At 47.2% G+C, this 13956-nt stretch overlaps 7 non-coding genes across 7 annotated transcripts; all 7 read left to right on the forward strand.

Annotated features, from left to right (window-relative positions):
• The first annotated feature begins 1621 nt into the window (after positions 1 to 1621).
• Positions 1622 to 1703, forward strand: trnas-gcu (transfer RNA serine (anticodon GCU)). Its single transcript has one exon. It is a non-coding gene; the product is annotated as a tRNA-Ser (tRNA).
• A 1431-nt stretch (positions 1704 to 3134) lies between these two features.
• trnas-gcu (transfer RNA serine (anticodon GCU)) lies at positions 3135 to 3216 on the forward strand. Its single transcript has one exon. It is a non-coding gene; the product is annotated as a tRNA-Ser (tRNA).
• Positions 3217 to 4702: 1486 nt separating this feature from the next.
• Positions 4703 to 4784, forward strand: trnas-gcu (transfer RNA serine (anticodon GCU)). Its single transcript has one exon. It is a non-coding gene; the product is annotated as a tRNA-Ser (tRNA).
• A 1431-nt stretch (positions 4785 to 6215) lies between these two features.
• Positions 6216 to 6297, forward strand: trnas-gcu (transfer RNA serine (anticodon GCU)). Its single transcript has one exon. It is a non-coding gene; the product is annotated as a tRNA-Ser (tRNA).
• A 2623-nt stretch (positions 6298 to 8920) lies between these two features.
• trnas-gcu (transfer RNA serine (anticodon GCU)) lies at positions 8921 to 9002 on the forward strand. Its single transcript has one exon. It is a non-coding gene; the product is annotated as a tRNA-Ser (tRNA).
• A 2054-nt stretch (positions 9003 to 11056) lies between these two features.
• trnas-gcu (transfer RNA serine (anticodon GCU)) lies at positions 11057 to 11138 on the forward strand. The gene has a single exon. It is a non-coding gene; the product is annotated as a tRNA-Ser (tRNA).
• A 2054-nt stretch (positions 11139 to 13192) lies between these two features.
• On the forward strand, positions 13193 to 13274 carry trnas-gcu (transfer RNA serine (anticodon GCU)). The gene has a single exon. It is a non-coding gene; the product is annotated as a tRNA-Ser (tRNA).
• The last annotated feature ends 682 nt before the right edge of the window (positions 13275 to 13956 follow it).

The raw sequence follows: 13956 nt of genomic DNA on the forward strand, positions 1-13956 counted from the left end.
CATGGCTTTTTCACATTTTTTTGCCCGGGGAGCAATTAGGGGTTAGGTGTCTTGCTCAGGGACACTTCGACATGGAACATGGGGCATGGGGCAGCCTGGAATCGAACCACCAACCTTGTGCTTCCCAGCACACCTTCTCTAACCCCTGCGCCACGACGACCCCTGGATTTTACCACCAGGAGATTTCAATTTGTCGTATAAGTTCCAATATAGTTGGAGGAAACGGCTCTGACGGTCTAGACCTCGTCCAGAGCCAACCACGTTATACCTTTAATGCAACAACCGATTCTGCGGATTCAAATGGCCAGCCATTGTTTCTTCCATAAACCACAGGCAAAAATGGATTCAAAATCACCTAAAGAATACTCGCGTTGAGGTATAACGTGGTTGGCTTTGGACGAGGTCTAGACCGTCAGAGCCGTTTCCTCCAACTATATTGGAACTCCTTCGACAAATTGAAATCTCCTGGTGGTAAAATGCAAAGGTAGCAAGCCAAAGTCAGTTACAACGCGACGAGAATGGGATTCGTGATCAGATTGAAGAGCTTTTGTCGGAAGAAATGTGTAAATATGACCACTTCTACAAACCGTCGTTGGCGGACTATAAGGACGCGCGGATGGCCTGTCATTCATGGAGGGAGATCTCCGCAAACGTCGGTTTTCCGGTCGCGGGGTCTACAAAGTTCGAATCCCATTCTCGTCGCGTTGTAACTGACTTTGACTTGCTACCTTTGCATTTTACCACCAGGAGATTTCAATTTGTCGTAGGAGTTCCAATATAGTTGGAGGAAACGGCTCTGACGGTCTAGACCTCGTCCAGAGCCAACCACGTTATACCTTTAATGCAACAACCGATTCTGCGGATTCAAATGGCCAGCCATTGTTTCTTCCATCAACCACAGGCAAAAATGGATTCAAAATCACCTAAAGAATACTCGCGTTAAGGTATAACGTGGTTGGCTTTGGACAAGGTCTAGACCGTCAGAGCCGTTTCCTCCAACTATATTGGAACTCCTACGACAAATAGAAATCTCCTGGTGGTAAAATGCAAAGGTAGCAAGCCAAAGTCAGTTACAACGCGACGAGAATGGGATTCGTGATCAGATTGAAGAGCTTTTGTCGGAAGAAATGTGTAAATATGACCACTTCTACAAACCGTCGTTGGCGGACTATAAGGACGCGCGGATGGCCTGTCATTCATGGAGGGAGATCTCCGCAAACGTCGGTTTTCCGGTCGCGGGGTCCACAAAGTTGTGGAGGAAAATACGGGACAAATGTGTCCGCAATGAAAAGCAACAGTGGCGATGCATGAATTAAAATGAGCGCGTGGACGCGACGGTGCGTTAAGACGCAGAAGCATGCAGCAGCCTTAAGTTCATGCGTCGTTATGTCCTCACCTGAAAATGAAGAACAATGGAGGATGCAGGCATCGATCCCGCTACTTCTCGCATGCTAAGCGAGCGCTCTACCATTTGAGCTAATCCCCCACTATATAGATGCTTGGGTCCAATTGGGATAAGCCGGCCCCTGCATATAAACGCTTTTTAGAACCTCCCAGGACCATGAAAACATGCTACAATGTTGCCAATTATCTAACTATCCTGCAAAGCTGGAAGCCACACGACGAGGTGGCCGAGTGGTTAAGGCGATGGACTGCTAATCCATTGTGCTCTGCACGCATGGGTTCGAATCCCATTCTCGTCGCGTTGTAACTCACTTTGGCTTGCTACCTTTGCATTTTACCACCAGGAGATTTCAATTTGTCGTAGGAGTTCCAATATAGTTGGAGGAAACGGCTCTGACGGTCTAGACCTCGTCCAGAGCCAACCACGTTATACCTTTAATGCAACAACCGATTCTGCGGATTCAAATGGCCAGCCATTGTTTCTTCCATCAACCACAGGCAAAAATGGATTCAAAATCACCTAAAGAATACTCGCGTTGAGGTATAACGTGGTTGGCTTTGGACAAGGTCTAGACCGTCAGAGCCGTTTCCTCCAACTATATTGGAACTCCTACGACAAATTGAAATCTCCTGGTGGTAAAATGCAAAGGTAGCAAGCCAAAGTCAGTTACAACGCGACGAGAATGGGATTCGTGATCAGATTGAAGAGCTTTTGTCGGAAGAAATGTGTAAATATGACCACTTCTACAAACCGTCGTTGGCGGACTATAAGGACGCGCGGATGGCCTGTCATTCATGGAGGGAGATCTCCGCAAACGTCGGTTTTCCGGTCGCGGGGTCCACAAAGTTCGAATCCCATTCTCGTCGCGTTGTAACTGACTTTGACCTGCTACCTTTGCATTTTACCACCAGGAGATTTCAATTTGTCGTAGGAGTTCCAATATAGTTGGAGGAAACGGCTCTGACGGTCTAGACCTCGTCCAAAGCCAACCACGTTATACCTTTAATGCAACAACCGATTCTGCGGATTCAAATGGCCAGCCATTGTTTCTTCCATCAACCACAGGCAAAAATGGATTCAAAATCACCTAAAGAATACTCGCGTTGAGGTATAACGTGGTTGGCTTTGGACGAGGTCTAGACCGTCAGAGCCGTTTCCTCCAACTATATTGGAACTCCTTCGACAAATTGAAATCTCCTGGTGGTAAAATGCAAAGGTAGCAAGCCAAAGTCAGTTACAACGCGACGAGAATGGGATTCGTGATCAGATTGAAGAGCTTTTGTCGGAAGAAATGTGTAAATATGACCACTTCTACGAACCGTCGTTGGCGGACTATAAGGACGCGCGGATGGCCTGTCATTCATGGAGGGAGATCTCCGCAAACGTCGGTTTTCCGGTCGCGGGGTCCACAAAGTTGTGGAGGAAAATACGGGACAAATGTGTCCGCAATGAAAAGCAACAGTGGCGATGCATGAATTAAAATGAGCGCGTGGACGCGACGGTGCGTTAAGACGCAGAAGCATGCAGCAGCCTTAAGTTCATGCGTCGTTATGTCCTCACCTGAAAATGAAGAACAATGGAGGATGCAGGCATCGATCCCGCTCCAATTGGGTCCAATTGGGATAAGCCGGCCCCTGCATATAAACGCTTTTTAGAACCTCCCAGGACCATGAAAACATGCTACAATGTTGCCAATTATCTAACTATCCTGCAAAGCTGGAAGCCACACGACGAGGTGGCCGAGTGGTTAAGGCGATGGACTGCTAATCCATTGTGCTCTGCACGCATGGGTTCGAATCCCATTCTCGTCGCGTTGTAACTCACTTTGGCTTGCTACCTTTGCATTTTACCACCAGGAGATTTCAATTTGTCGTAGGAGTTCCAATATAGTTGGAGGAAACGGCTCTGACGGTCTAGACCTCGTCCAGAGCCAACCACGTTATACCTTTAATGCAACAACCGATTCTGCGGATTCAAATGGCCAGCCATTGTTTCTTCCATCAACCACAGGCAAAAATGGATTCAAAATCACCTAAAGAATACTCGCGTTGAGGTATAACGTGGTTGGCTTTGGACAAGGTCTAGACCGTCAGAGCCGTTTCCTCCAACTATATTGGAACTCCTTCGACAAATTGAAATCTCCTGGTGGTAAAACGCAAAGGTAGCAAGCCAAAGTCAGTTACAACGCGACGAGAATGGGATTCGTGATCAGATTGAAGAACTTTTGTCGGAAGAAATGTGTAAATATGACCACTTCTACAAACCGTCGTTGGCGGACTATAAGGACGCGCGGATGGCCTGTCATTCATGGAGGGAGATCTCCGCAAACGTCGGTTTTCCGGTCGCGGGGTCTACAAAGTTCGAATTCCATTCTCGTCGCGTTGTAACTGACTTTGACTTGCTACCTTTGCATTTTACCACCAGGAGATTTCAATTTGTCGTAGGAGTTCCAATATAGTTGGAGGAAACGGCTCTGACGGTCTAGACCTCGTCCAGAGCCAACCACGTTATACCTTTAATGCAACAACCGATTCTGCGGATTCAAATGGCCAGCCATTGTTTCTTCCATCAACCACAGGCAAAAATGGATTCAAAATCACCTAAAGAATACTCGCGTTGAGGTATAACGTGGTTGGCTTTGGACAAGGTCTAGACCGTCAGAGCCGTTTCCTCCAACTATATTGGAACTCCTACGACAAATTGAAATCTCCTGGTGGTAAAATGCAAAGGTAGCAAGCCAAAGTCAGTTACAACGCGACGAGAATGGGATTCGTGATCAGATTGAAGAGCTTTTGTCGGAAGAAATGTGTAAATATGACCACTTCTACAAACCGTCGTTGGCGGACTATAAGGACGCGCGGATGGCCTGTCATTCATGGAGGGAGATCTCCGCAAACGTCGGTTTTCCGGTCGCGGGGTCCACAAAGTTGTGGAGGAAATACGGGACAAATGTGTCCGCAATGAAAAGCAACAGTGGCGATGCATGAATTTAAATGAGCGCGTCGACGCGACGGTGCGTTAAGACGCAGAAGCATGCAGCAGCCTTAAGTTAATGCGTCGTTATGTCCTCACCTGAAAATGAAGAACAATGGAGGATGCAGGCATCGATCCCGCTACTTCTCGCATGCTAAGCGAGCGCTCTACCATTTGAGCTAATCCCCCACTATATAGATGCTTGGGTCCAATTGGGATAAGCCGGCCCCTGCATATAAACGCTTTTTAGAACCTCCCAGGACCATGAAAACATGCTACAATGTTGCCAATTATCTAACTATCCTGCAAAGCTGGAAGCCACACGACGAGGTGGCCGAGTGGTTAAGGCGATGGACTGCTAATCCATTGTGCTCTGCACGCATGGGTTCGAATCCCATTCTCGTCGCGTAGTAACTCTCTTTGGCTTGCTACCTTTGCATTTTACCACCAGGAGATTTCAATTTGTCGTATAAGTTCCAATATAGTTGGAGGAAACGGCTCTGACGGTCTAGACCTCGTCCAGAGCCAACCACGTTATACCTTTAATGCAACAACCGATTCTGCGGATTCAAATGGCCAGCCATTGTTTCTTCCATAAACCACAGGCAAAAATGGATTCAAAATCACCTAAAGAATACTCGCGTCGAGGTATAACGTGGTTGGCTTTGGACGAGGTCTAGACCGTCAGAGCCGTTTCCTCCAACTATATTGGAACTCCTTCGACAAATTGAAATCTCCTGGTGGTAAAATGCAAAGGTAGCAAGCCAAAGTCAGTTACAACGCGACGAGAATGGGATTCGTGATCAGATTGAAGAGCTTTTGTCGGAAGAAATGTGTAAATATGACCACTTCTACAAACCGTCGTTGGCGGACTATAAGGACGCGCGGATGGCCTGTCATTCATGGAGGGAGATCTCCGCAAACGTCGGTTTTCCGGTCGCGGGGTCCACAAAGTTCGAATCCCATTCTCGTCGCGTTGTAACTGACTTTGACCTGCTACCTTTGCATTTTACCACCAGGAGATTTCAATTTGTCGTAGGAGTTCCAATATAGTTGGAGGAAACGGCTCTGACGGTCTAGACCTCGTCCAAAGCCAACCACGTTATACCTTTAATGCAACAACCGATTCTGCGGATTCAAATGGCCAGCCATTGTTTCTTCCATCAACCACAGGCAAAAATGGATTCAAAATCACCTAAAGAATACTCGCGTTGAGGTATAACGTGGTTGGCTTTGGACGAGGTCTAGACCGTCAGAGCCGTTTCCTCCAACTATATTGGAACTCCTTCGACAAATTGAAATCTCCTGGTGGTAAAATGCAAAGGTAGCAAGCCAAAGTCAGTTACAACGCGACGAGAATGGGATTCGTGATCAGATTGAAGAGCTTTTGTCGGAAGAAATGTGTAAATATGACCACTTCTACAAACCGTCGTTGGCGGACTATAAGGACGCGCGGATGGCCTGTCATTCATGGAGGGAGATCTCCGCAAACGTCGGTTTTCCGGTCGCGGGGTCCACAAAGTTGTGGAGGAAAATACGGGACAAATGTGTCCGCAATGAAAAGCAACAGTGGCGATGCATGAATTAAAATGAGCGCGTGGACGCGACGGTGCGTTAAGACGCAGAAGCATGCAGCAGCCTTAAGTTCATGCGTCGTTATGTCCTCACCTGAAAATGAAGAACAATGGAGGATGCAGGCATCGATCCCGCTCCAATTGGGTCCAATTGGGATAAGCCGGCCCCTGCATATAAACGCTTTTTAGAACCTCCCAGGACCATGAAAACATGCTACAATGTTGCCAATTATCTAACTATCCTGCAAAGCTGGAAGCCACACGACGAGGTGGCCGAGTGGTTAAGGCGATGGACTGCTAATCCATTGTGCTCTGCACGCATGGGTTCGAATCCCATTCTCGTCGCGTTGTAACTCACTTTGGCTTGCTACCTTTGCATTTTACCACCAGGAGATTTCAATTTGTCGTAGGAGTTCCAATATAGTTGGAGGAAACGGCTCTGACGGTCTAGACCTCGTCCAGAGCCAACCACGTTATACCTTTAATGCAACAACCGATTCTGCGGATTCAAATGGCCAGCCATTGTTTCTTCCATCAACCACAGGCAAAAATGGATTCAAAATCACCTAAAGAATACTCGCGTTGAGGTATAACGTGGTTGGCTTTGGACAAGGTCTAGACCGTCAGAGCCGTTTCCTCCAACTATATTGGAACTCCTTCGACAAATTGAAATCTCCTGGTGGTAAAATGCAAAGGTAGCAAGCCAAAGTCAGTTACAACGCGACGAGAATGGGATTCGTGATCAGATTGAAGAACTTTTGTCGGAAGAAATGTGTAAATATGACCACTTCTACAAACCGTCGTTGGCGGACTATAAGGACGCGCGGATGGCCTGTCATTCATGGAGGGAGATCTCCGCAAACGTCGGTTTTCCAGTCGCGGGGTCTACAAAGTTCGAATTCCATTCTCGTCGCGTTGTAACTGACTTTGACTTGCTACCTTTGCATTTTACCACCAGGAGATTTCAATTTGTCGTAGGAGTTCCAATATAGTTGGAGGAAACGGCTCTGACGGTCTAGACCTCGTCCAGAGCCAACCACGTTATACCTTTAATGCAACAACCGATTCTGCGGATTCAAATGGCCAGCCATTGTTTCTTCCATCAACCACAGGCAAAAATGGATTCAAAATCACCTAAAGAATACTCGCGTTGAGGTATAACTTGGTTGGCTTTGGACGAGGTCTAGACCGTAAGAGCCGTTTCCTCCAACTATATTGGAACTCCTACGACAAATTGAAATCTCCTGGTGGTAAAATGCAAAGGTAGCAGGTCAAAGTCAGTTACAACGCGACGAGAATGGGATTCGTGATCAGATTGAAGAGCTTTTGTCGGAAGAAATGTGTAAATATGACCACTTCTACAAACCGTCGTTGGCGGACTATAAGGACGCGCGGATGGCCTGTCATTCATGGAGGGAGATCTCCGCAAACGTCGGTTTTCCGGTCGCGGGGTCCACAAAGTTCGAATCCCATTCTCGTCGCGTTGTAACTGACTTTGACCTGCTACCTTTGCATTTTACCACCAGGAGATTTCAATTTGTCGTAGGAGTTCCAATATAGTTGGAGGAAACGGCTCTGACGGTCTTGACCTCGTCCAAAGCCAACCACGTTATACCTTTAATGCAACAACCGATTCTGCGGATTCAAATGGCCAGCCATTGTTTCTTCCATCAACCACAGGCAAAAATGGATTCAAAATCACCTAAAGAATACTCGCGTTGAGGTATAACGTGGTTGGCTTTGGACGAGGTCTAGGCCGTCAGAGCCGTTTCCTCCAACTATATTGGAACTCCTTCGACAAATTAAAATCTCCTGGTGGTAAAATGCAAAGGTAGCAAGCCAAAGTCAGTTACAACGCGACGAGAATGGGATTCGTGATCAGATTGAAGAGCTTTTGTCGGAAGAAATGTGTAAATATGACCACTTCTACAAACCGTCGTTGGCGGACTATAAGGACGCGCGGATGGCCTGTCATTCATGGAGGGAGATCTCCGCAAACGTCGGTTTTCCGGTCGCGGGGTCCACAAAGTTCGAATCCCATTCTCGTCGCGTTGTAACTGACTTTGACCTGCTACCTTTGCATTTTACCACCAGGAGATTTCAATTTGTCGTAGGAGTTCCAATATAGTTGGAGGAAACGGCTCTGACGGTCTAGACCTCGTCCAAAGCCAACCACGTTATACCTTTAATGCAACAACCGATTCTGCGGATTCAAATGGCCAGCCATTGTTTCTTCCATCAACCACAGGCAAAAATGGATTCAAAATCACCTAAAGAATACTCGCGTTGAGGTATAACGTGGTTGGCTTTGGACGAGGTCTAGACCGTCAGAGCCGTTTCCTCCAACTATATTGGAACTCCTTCGACAAATTGAAATCTCCTGGTGGTAAAATGCAAAGGTAGCAAGCCAAAGTCAGTTACAACGCGACGAGAATGGGATTCGTGATCAGATTGAAGAGCTTTTGTCGGAAGAAATGTGTAAATATGACCACTTCTACAAACCGTCGTTGGCGGACTATAAGGACGCGCGGATGGCCTGTCATTCATGGAGGGAGATCTCCGCAAACGTCGGTTTTCCGGTCGCGGGGTCCACAAAGTTGTGGAGGAAAATACGGGACAAATGTGTCCGCAATGAAAAGCAACAGTGGCGATGCATGAATTTAAATGAGCGCGTCGACGCGACGGTGCGTTAAGACGCAGAAGCATGCAGCAGCCTTAAGTTCATGCGTCGTTATGTCCTCACCTGAAAATGAAGAACAATGGAGGATGCAGGCATCGATCCCGCTACTTCTCGCATGCTAAGCGAGCGCTCTACCATTTGAGCTAATCCCCCACTATATAGATGCTTGGGTCCAATTGGGATAAGCCGGCCCCTGCATATAAACGCTTTTTAGAACCTCCCAGGACCATGAAAACATGCTACAATGTTGCCAATTATCTAACTATCCTGCAAAGTTGGAAGCCACACGACGAGGTGGCCGAGTGGTTAAGGCGATGGACTGCTAATCCATTGTGCTCTGCACGCATGGGTTCGAATCCCATTCTCGTCGCGTCGTAACTGACTTTGGCTTGCTACCTTTGCATTTTACCACCAGGAGATTTCAATTTGTCGTAGGAGTTCCAATATAGTTGGAGGAAACGGCTCTGACGGTCTAGACCTCGTCCAGAGCCAACCACGTTATACCTTTAATGCAACAACCGATTCTGCGGATTCAAATGGCCAGCCATTGTTTCTTCCATCAACCACAGGCAAAAATGGATTCAAAATCACCTAAAGAATACTCGCGTTGAGGTATAACGTGGTTGGCTTTGGACGAGGTCTAGACCGTCAGAGCCGTTTCCTCCAACTATATTGGAACTCCTACGACAAATTGAAATCTCCTGGTGGTAAAATGCAAAGGTAGCAAGCCAAAGTCAGTTACAACGCGACGAGAATGGGATTCGTGATCAGATTGAAGAGCTTTTGTCGGAAGAAATGTGTAAATATGACCACTTCTACAAACCGTCGTTGGCGGACTATAAGGACGCGCGGATGGCCTGTCATTCATGGAGGGAGATCTCCGCAAACGTCGGTTTTCCGGTCGCGGGGTCCACAAAGTTCGAATCCCATTCTCGTCGCGTTGTAACTGACTTTGACCTGCTACCTTTGCATTTTACCACCAGGAGATTTCAATTTGTCGTAGGAGTTCCAATATAGTTGGAGGAAACGGCTCTGACGGTCTTGACCTCGTCCAAAGCCAACCACGTTATACCTTTAATGCAACAACCGATTCTGCGGATTCAAATGGCCAGCCATTGTTTCTTCCATCAACCACAGGCAAAAATGGATTCAAAATCACCTAAAGAATACTCGCGTTGAGGTATAACGTGGTTGGCTTTGGACGAGGTCTAGGCCGTCAGAGCCGTTTCCTCCAACTATATTGGAACTCCTTCGACAAATTAAAATCTCCTGGTGGTAAAATGCAAAGGTAGCAAGCCAAAGTCAGTTACAACGCGACGAGAATGGGATTCGTGATCAGATTGAAGAGCTTTTGTCGGAAGAAATGTGTAAATATGACCACTTCTACAAACCGTCGTTGGCGGACTATAAGGACGCGCGGATGGCCTGTATTCATGGAGGGAGATCTCCGCAAACGTCGGTTTTCCGGTCGCGGGGTCCACAAAGTTCGAATCCCATTCTCGTCGCGTTGTAACTGACTTTGACCTGCTACCTTTGCATTTTACCACCAGGAGATTTCAATTTGTCGTAGGAGTTCCAATATAGTTGGAGGAAACGGCTCTGACGGTCTAGACCTCGTCCAAAGCCAACCACGTCATACCTTTAATGCAACAACCGATTCTGCGGATTCAAATGGCCAGCCATTGTTTCTTCCATCAACCACAGGCAAAAATGGATTCAAAATCACCTAAAGAATACTCGCGTTGAGGTATAACGTGGTTGGCTTTGGACGAGGTCTAGACCGTAAGAGCCGTTTCCTCCAACTATATTGGAACTCCTACGACAAATTGAAATCTCCTGGTGGTAAAATGCAAAGGTAGCAGGTCAAAGTCAGTTACAACGCGACGAGAATGGGATTCGTGATCAGATTGAAGAGCTTTTGTCGGAAGAAATGTGTAAATATGACCACTTCTACAAACCGTCGTTGGCGGACTATAAGGACGCGCGGATGGCCTGTCATTCATGGAGGGAGATCTCCGCAAACGTCGGTTTTCCGGTCGCGGGGTCCACATAGTTGTGGAGGAAAATACGGGACAAATGTGTCCGCAATGAAAAGCAACAGTGGCGATGCATGAATTTAAATGAGCGCGTCGACGCGACGGTGCGTTAAGACGCAGAAGCATGCAGCAGCCTTAAGTTCATGCGTCGTTATGTCCTCACCTGAAAATGAAGAACAATGGAGGATGCAGGCATCGATCCCGCTACTTCTCGCATGCTAAGCGAGCGCTCTACCATTTGAGCTAATCCCCCACTATATAGATGCTTGGGTCCAATTGGGATAAGCCGGCCCCTGCATATAAACGCTTTTTAGAACCTCCCAGGACCATGAAAACATGCTACAATGTTGCCAATTATCTAACTATCCTGCAAAGTTGGAAGCCACACGACGAGGTGGCCGAGTGGTTAAGGCGATGGACTGCTAATCCATTGTGCTCTGCACGCATGGGTTCGAATCCCATTCTCGTCGCGTCGTAACTGACTTTGGCTTGCTACCTTTGCATTTTACCACCAGGAGATTTCAATTTGTCGTAGGAGTTCCAATATAGTTGGAGGAAACGGCTCTGACGGTCTAGACCTCGTCCAGAGCCAACCACGTTATACCTTTAATGCAACAACCGATTCTGCGGATTCAAATGGCCAGCCATTGTTTCTTCCATCAACCACAGGCAAAAATGGATTCAAAATCACCTAAAGAATACTCGCGTTGAGGTATAACGTGGTTGGCTTTGGACGAGGTCTAGACCGTCAGAGCCGTTTCCTCCAACTATATTGGAACTCCTACGACAAATTGAAATCTCCTGGTGGTAAAATGCAAAGGTAGCAAGCCAAAGTCAGTTACAACGCGACGAGAATGGGATTCGTGATCAGATTGAAGAGCTTTTGTCGGAAGAAATGTGTAAATATGACCACTTCTACAAACCGTCGTTGGCGGACTATAAGGACGCGCGGATGGCCTGTCATTCATGGAGGGAGATCTCCGCAAACGTCGGTTTTCCGGTCGCGGGGTCCACAAAGTTCGAATCCCATTCTCGTCGCGTTGTAACTGACTTTGACCTGCTACCTTTGCATTTTACCACCAGGAGATTTCAATTTGTCGTAGGAGTTCCAATATAGTTGGAGGAAACGGCTCTGACGGTCTTGACCTCGTCCAAAGCCAACCACGTTATACCTTTAATGCAACAACCGATTCTGCGGATTCAAATGGCCAGCCATTGTTTCTTCCATCAACCACAGGCAAAAATGGATTCAAAATCACCTAAAGAATACTTGCGTTGAGGTATAACGTGGTTGGCTTTGGACGAGGTCTAGGCCGTCAGAGCCGTTTCCTCCAACTATATTGGAACTCCTTCGACAAATTAAAATCTCCTGGTGGTAAAATGCAAAGGTAGCAAGCCAAAGTCAGTTACAACGCGACGAGAATGGGATTCGTGATCAGATTGAAGAGCTTTTGTCGGAAGAAATGTGTAAATATGACCACTTCTACAAACCGTCGTTGGCGGACTATAAGGACGCGCGGATGGCCTGTATTCATGGAGGGAGATCTCCGCAAACGTCGGTTTTCCGGTCGCGGGGTCCACAAAGTTCGAATCCCATTCTCGTCGCGTTGTAACTGACTTTGACCTGCTACCTTTGCATTTTACCACCAGGAGATTTCAATTTGTCGTAGGAGTTCCAATATAGTTGGAGGAAACGGCTCTGACGGTCTAGACCTCGTCCAAAGCCAACCACGTCATACCTTTAATGCAACAACCGATTCTGCGGATTCAAATGGCCAGCCATTGTTTCTTCCATCAACCACAGGCAAAAATGGATTCAAAATCACCTAAAGAATACTCGCGTTGAGGTATAACGTGGTTGGCTTTGGACGAGGTCTAGACCGTAAGAGCCGTTTCCTCCAACTATATTGGAACTCCTACGACAAATTGAAATCTCCTGGTGCTAAAATGCAAAGGTAGCAGGTCAAAGTCAGTTACAACGCGACGAGAATGGGATTCGTGATCAGATTGAAGAGCTTTTGTCGGAAGAAATGTGTAAATATGACCACTTCTACAAACCGTCGTTGGCGGACTATAAGGACGCGCGGATGGCCTGTCATTCATGGAGGGAGATCTCCGCAAACGTCGGTTTTCCGGTCGCGGGGTCCACATAGTTGTGGAGGAAAATACGGGACAAATGTGTCCGCAATGAAAAGCAACAGTGGCGATGCATGAATTTAAATGAGCGCGTCGACGCGACGGTGCGTTAAGACGCAGAAGCATGCAGCAGCCTTAAGTTCATGCGTCGTTATGTCCTCACCTGAAAATGAAGAACAATGGAGGATGCAGGCATCGATCCCGCTACTTCTCGCATGCTAAGCGAGCGCTCTACCATTTGAGCTAATCCCCCACTATATAGATGCTTGGGTCCAATTGGGATAAGCCGGCCCCTGCATATAAATGCTTTTTAGAACCTCCCAGGACCATGAAAACATGCTACAATGTTGCCAATTATCTAACTTTCCTGCAAAGTTGGAAGCCACACGACGAGGTGGCCGAGTGGTTAAGGCGATGGACTGCTAATCCATTGTGCTCTGCACGCATGGGTTCGAATCCCATTCTTGTCGCGTCGTAACTGACTTTGGCTTGCTACCTTTGCATTTTACCACCAGGAGATTTCAATTTGTCGTAGGAGTTCCAATATAGTTGGAGGAAACGGCTCTGACGGTCTAGACCTCGTCCAGAGCCAACCACGTTATACCTTTAATGCAACAACCGATTCTGCGGATTCAAATGGCCAGCCATTGTTTCTTCCATCAACCACAGGCAAAAATGGATTCAAAATCACCTAAAGAATACTCGCGTTGAGGTATAACGTGGTTGGCTTTGGACGAGGTCTAGACCGTCAGAGCCGTTTCCTCCAACTATATTGGAACTCCTACGACAAATTGAAATCTCCTGGTGGTAAAATGCAAAGGTAGCAAGCCAAAGTCAGTTACAACGCGACGAGAATGGGATTCGTGATCAGATTGAAGAGCTTTTGTCGGAAGAAATGTGTAAATATGACCACTTCTACAAACCGTCGTTGGCGGACTATAAGGACGCGCGGATGGCCTGTCATTCATGGAGGGAGATCTCCGCAAACGTCGGTTTTCCGGTCGCGGGGTCCACAAAGTTCGAATCCCATTCTCGTCGCGTTGTAACTGACTTTGACCTGCTACCTTTGCATTTTACCACCAGGAGATTTCAATTTGTCGTAGGAGTTCCAATATAGTTGGAGGAAACGGCTCTGACGGTCTAGACCTCGTC

Source organism: Gasterosteus aculeatus, chromosome 11 (assembly GCF_964276395.1).
Source record: "Gasterosteus aculeatus chromosome 11, fGasAcu3.hap1.1, whole genome shotgun sequence".
NCBI classification, from domain to species: domain Eukaryota; kingdom Metazoa; phylum Chordata; class Actinopteri; order Perciformes; family Gasterosteidae; genus Gasterosteus; species Gasterosteus aculeatus.